This window comes from Cyrtonyx montezumae, unplaced genomic scaffold, assembly GCF_038088225.1.
Source record: "Cyrtonyx montezumae isolate F1298 unplaced genomic scaffold, pur_monq_1.0 scaffold_23, whole genome shotgun sequence".
Taxonomy (NCBI): Eukaryota; Metazoa; Chordata; class Aves; order Galliformes; family Odontophoridae; genus Cyrtonyx; species Cyrtonyx montezumae.
In genome coordinates this window covers 11,503,662-11,509,733 of record NW_027071970.1, presented here as the reverse complement: position 1 = coordinate 11,509,733, position 6,072 = coordinate 11,503,662, and positions in this window count along the sequence as shown.

The following is a 6,072-nucleotide window of genomic DNA, read 5'->3' as shown; positions in this document are numbered from 1 at the left end:
CATCCCCTTAATTCCATGTCGAAGCTGAGGAGAGGCGAAGGATGCTGCAGAGAGCACCCAGAGTGCCTCGAGTTCTCCAGCATCATGGCACATCCTGGACTGCAATGACCAGGGATCTGCCAGCCCTCAGGGTGCTCCTTGCCCTGACATCACCATCACATCTCCCCAGAAAAGAGCAGATTTGCTGTGCCAGCATCACTTTTTGGACCTCTGCTTGGCTGCAGGGGGGGAAATTTCACTTTTCAGTTTTCTGAGCCCAAACAGCAGCTGGCTGCTGCTGCTGCTCTGCAGCACCCGCCTTGTTGGCATTCTCCAGCAGTGCTGCAGGCTCAGCAGGCCCAGAGTTGCTGCAGAGCACTGAATTATTCAGCCACAGCAGAGCTCTGTGCTGATGGAGCCAGTGAGGGCTCTGAGCACAGCCAGGGGGAGGACTGAGCTGAAGGTTTTTGGAGCTCCTGGAGCTGTGTCCCGATTCCAGAAGTGACGAATCTGGGACAGCAGCTGAATCTCGTCCTGATAGGCACCCACTTAAAAAATAATAAGTGAAAAGGTGGGGAAAAAAAACCAAACAAACCAAAAACACGCACACACACACGCACCAAAGAGCCTCAGCCCTGCAGCAGGACCTGTGGAGGAAAAAAACCACCGTGGGGACATCACAAGTGGCAGCAATCAGGTGGCCTCGGTGGCATCTCAGCACATACCATATCACCACCTCTGCGGCCCCAACCACTTATTGGAATGCTGTCATGGTGGATGGCACAAAAAGGTTGGCAATCAATCCCGACAAGTATCTAGGCTCCAGTCGGAGTTGCTCATTCACCAAATTCTGTAAGTACTGAGCATGTGTTGCTTCAATGGAGGCGTGGATGCTGAAGATGGAGAGCGGCTTTTGTCAGTCTGATGCCACTGAAGTGAATGGGGAGAAGGCTTCATCTCAGCCTGACCCCATCCATTGGTGTCCCCCATGAAGAGGACAGAGGGAAGCTGCTCTGCTGGTGAAGGTAAGGAGAGCTGTCAGGACAAGAGACAGCACAGGGATGTACAAGAAGGATGGATTTAACTAGGTCACCCCGGGTCCGAAGGACAGCCATGTGGCAGGTGGCCGAGGTGACCGCTGCATCCCTCTCCCCCACCATTTGGAGATTAAATGAGTGCGGTGCCAAGAGCGCTCAATCCTTGTCCTTCATGCTCCCGTTGTCCCCAGGGAGGATGCTGGCCAGCCTTCCAGTCCCCATCTGCCGCAGGCACAGGAAGCTCTGCAGTGCCCTGGGTCCCCCTGCGGCTCAGGGATGGGTCACAGGGCAGTGGGAGCATCATTCCCCACGCAGCACCACCAGCCAATTACAGAGACTGTGAGGGCACAAGTGCCTTCCCCGGGTCATTTTTCAAGCGATTAAAAATAAAAAGGCCCAAGCGCGGCTCATATTTCAGCATTAATGTTGCTGCCAAATATTATCATGTCAACGCGGGCTGGGAAACGGAAGCAATCAATATGAGAGGAGCTCCAGTGCTGAGCAGAGAAGCAGCACGGCAGCCCGCACCCAGCAGCATCCAGCTGTGCACCGCCGGGTTGGGATCATCTCATAGGGTGTTGTTTTCCTTTTTCCTCTGCTTTCATTTTGGCACAGGGAGCCCAGAGCCAAGACAATAAACGATGGGGAGAGCACCATTTCTCAAGGGCTGACCCGTGCCTCTGAGGCCAGCGGGAAGGAGCAGGAGGAAGAGCTGCTCCCTGGGTGCTGTCACCCCTCTGCTGTCATTTCTTACTGCTCTGAACCAAATCCAACTCTTTGTCCGCCCATTGCATAAGAAAACTGAGCTCATGTCTCTCTTTGAATGAATTATTCACACTTGGCTCCATATTCACTAATATTTAAAAGCTGCTGCTGTGGGAAATGCTGTTCCCTTTTTTCCAGACGTTGTTCCAGACAATTCGGCTCAAAACATTCACCAAAGAACAATCCGGCGCTCTGGAGTCGTTGTTTTCTTTCTCAGAGCAGTGTGGCCAGATGGGGAGAGGAGGAGAAGGGAAAGGACAGGAACAGAGCTCCTTTCCCCTGGTATGTATCCCTCTACAGGACACTCAGAGGACAGCACAGGAGATGTGCACGAGGACGTGTCCTGCATGCTGCCACCTCGCAGCAGCCCTCGAGCATCACGTGTGCTTGGAAAAGATCACTAAGACCTTCAAGTCCAACCAGCAACCCATCACCACCGGGCTCACTCACAGGATCACAGACTCATTAAGGTTGGAAAAGCCTCCTAAGACCGCTGCATCCAACCCCAACCCACCCACACCACGTCCGTCAGTGCCACATCCCTTGAACACCTCTGGGGATGGGGACCCCACCACCTCCCTGTGCAGCCCTTGCCAATGCTCAGCTCGGCCCAAGGAACTTCTCGTTATCCTGGTGGGCACTGAGGACGGGCAATGGTGAGGTCTTTGGGTTGCAGAATTGCTTCAAGCCTATCTACAGGCCGAGCCCGTGGTCCTGCAGGAGGCACCGCATCCCTACGTCTCACCTGCCTCCCATAGCCGTGCAGGAGTTGAGCCCTCTGCCGACTCTGATTTGGGTTTCAAAAAGGAAATTCTCTCTCTTACTGGCAGGACAAACAACCCCAAAGCGATTCACTGAGGCTATTGAGACCTCTCCTGCAACAATCAGGGTTTCCATGGCAGGGCTTTTATCAGGCAGATAGCGATCGACTGTTCAGCCCCGCTGTTAATTAATCATGCTGACCCTCACCCCAGGGACAAAGCGAGCAGCCGAGGCACCCACGAACTTCTGAGGCTCCTCTGAAGCTGAGGCTCTCGGTTTCAGCCCTCCCCACCCATAAACCTGAATGCTTCTCTCAGTGGTGATTCACTTTGACCCAACAACAATTCCTCCTTTTGGCTTTCCGCTGCCCTGAGCTTTTCTTCTCTGGGTTCAGTGTAATCAAGACGACATCTTTTTTGCTTTGACGGTTTCTGGAAGGAGATTGCTTGCTGGGATTTGTCACAACACTGCCAGATGAAAACAAGGAACCATTTATCCACATAAGACTGGAGGAGCCAGAAAACCCACTCGGCTTCTACTCTGTGCAACACCACGGCTCCACATCGCTCCCACTGGGCACGTCAGCCCCACAGCCCCACTGAGAGCCCCCATTCATCTCCTAAAGCACCAGGAGATGTCCTCTGCACAATGCCTGCACCTGGGGCAAGCACACAAAGGCAGCTTTGCATCAGCTTCTGTATCGGCGATGCTGTTCCCAGCTCAACTTCACCTCTGAAAAGATTTCTCCATCCAAATTTCCCCTCTCTGACAAGCCAGCCCACTTGCAGCTGGACATTTCCATCCAGGTCTGGCTCCAACTCGGAAAGCGTTTTTATTTTGGAGCTGAAAATGAACTGACAGTCCTTGGAGGTGTAACCAAGAGTGAGTGCTGATACTTGGGCCTGGTTTTCCTTTCTAATGTTTCTTCTCCAGTGCAGAGAGGAAGACCAGACCGACATTGATGCACGTTTCCAATTAGATGGCACTTTGTCCCAGCAATTTATAGAATCATTAAGGTTGGAAAAGACCACTACAATCATCCAATCCAACCACCAAGCCATCACCCCCTCTAAACCATGTCCCTCAGTGCCACCTTTTTGTTGATGCTGGCACCACCACCCCAACACACAGGTGAAAGCCACCATCTAAAATCCCTGTCCAGGCTGGCAGACACACCACGATGCTCCGCTCGTTTGTTATTCAGCTGCTGCAAAGGCGAGACAGGCACACATTGTGGTGCCTTTGTCTACACAAGGAAACCTGTTTTATACCCAGTTAATATTCAGACTGTGATTAATCAAAATACTCCTCTCCTTGTCCCAATTATGCTCGCTGTTTGCCTGTACATCCTTTACTTTTGTTTAAGTGCGAGCAGAGGCAATTGGAATCGGGGATTTATTGCGGCTGCCAAACACTCCGCTCTCCAATGGCAATAAGTTACACTCCAATTATGCAGCAGGCAACAAAAAGGGATGATATTTGTTCAGGGGATGTTTTCTTTCCCCAAAAATACACCAAAACTCCCATAGGTGCTACAGGTTAACTCCATACCACAGGTGCTGGCCCTACAGGTGGGCATGGGGGGAATCGGGATCCAGTGCAACCCTAGGGAATTAGAACAAATGAAACCATCAGCGTCAGTCCCCATGCAAGGAACAGCTTCCTGGGCTCTCCAAATCCTCTGAAGCCCCATGTCCAATCTGAAATAGTTCTACATTGGGCCAGCAGCCCAGAGGAGATGCTGGCCTCAGCTCCACGTATCTGAGTAATGGTTTATTTTTAGGCTTTAGCATGAAAGTCATTGATCTGAGCTCATAATTGCATCGTTATCTGTGCCCCACGAGATAAAGAGATTTCTAGCTGAAGGCTTTTTGAAAAGCTGCTCTTGAAAGCAGATAGAAAAGAGATTTATTTCTTTGAGCTTCTCTATTTTTAAGTGAAGTATTTAACAGTGAATATTTGCCACCATTTATTTATTTATTTTATCCCAGAAGACAGAAGTGTTGCCCGCAGGAAGGACGGAGACACGGGATTAGAAGTGAACAGCAACACTACCTGCCAGGGGAGCAGGGATGGCAGGAACTATCCCAGAGCCAGATTTGGGGGACCCTCAAGGTGTCCCTCCATGAACTGCTCCCATTTCCAGAGCAGCCATGAAGGCATCTCATGTCCCTGAGCAGCTCCCACCACTCCTTCCTCACTGAGGAAGCAATGCTAAGGCACAAAAAGGCTCTCTGCAATGCAAACCAAGGATGAGAGCTCTGTAGAACATCCTTTTAAAATGAATTACACTCTGAGAGGTTACCAGTGAGTACTCTAGGGCCACAGAATCATTTGAGTTGGAAGAGACCCCCAGAGGCTGCGTGGTCCCACTGCCTGCAGTGCACAGGGGCACCCACAGCCCCATCCCCTGCCTGTGGGTGTCCACAGGGATGGGGCACCAGCACCTCTCTGTGCACCCTGTGCCAGTGCCTCATCAACCTAATTGTGAAAAACTTCCTTATATCCCATCTAAATCTCCCCTCCTTTAGTTTGAAACCATTTTCCCTTGTCCTGTCACAACAGGCCCTGCTTCAGAGACCATCCCCTTCTTTTTTACAGCTTCCCTTTAGCTATTGAAAGGGCAATAGCATGGACTGGGTTCCTGAATACCACCACAAAGCACATCCTGGGAGGAGACAGCAGGCAGGCAAGCTGTGCCTGTAGGGATCTTCTCCTCCATCGTTCTTGGGAAGCTCACCACGTTGACATCATGAATCCAACGAAGCTGCTGAGCCCTCTTCCTCAAACATATTGCTCACCTTCTGCTCAGTAGAAGGACAGGAGCCCAGCACCCAGCAGCATCCTCAGCCCAGTGGGTGGAAGAGATGTGCTCTGCTCCCAAAGCCTCTCCTCTTCTCTGATGCTCTCTGGTCACTCTCCAACACCAGCAAGGGATCTGCTTCCACACCAGCTGCTTCCTGCACCAGCTGTCACCCAAGTTTTACAGTTCTCTCAATGAAAAGTAAATCTGTATTGATTTCATAACAACCAGAGCTGTAAATTACTGTTTGGGACTCATTTGGTCAGTGCTGAGATGAGAACCTATTGATCTCACCAAAGGTCTTAACCTGATTAGCACTCAAGGAAACTCGTTGGAATAGCAGAACAATTCAGAGGCTCTGAAATATAATTAAAAGCATAAAGCAACCCACAAAAGCAGAACATGCAGTCCAAGTGCTGAGAAGAAAATAGGAGCCAAATGACTCTCTTTTATCCCCTCTCTCTCTCTTCAGAAGCCCTTCCGATCAGGACCTCGCAACCAACCACAACTGAGCTACCCTGTCCGTAATTACACGGGGCAGCAATTAAACCTGTTGGTAATTAAACCAGCTGTCTGAGGGAGCGTCCCGCACACCCTCCGTCCCTCCTTGTTATTAGTAGAGCAGCAGTGGCCTCTGCTGCTGCATCTCTGCATCGCACCAGGCGGTGCTGCACGGCGGCTGTGCTCTTTGTAGGGATGCAGAGGGTATGTGGGTGCCCCAATGGG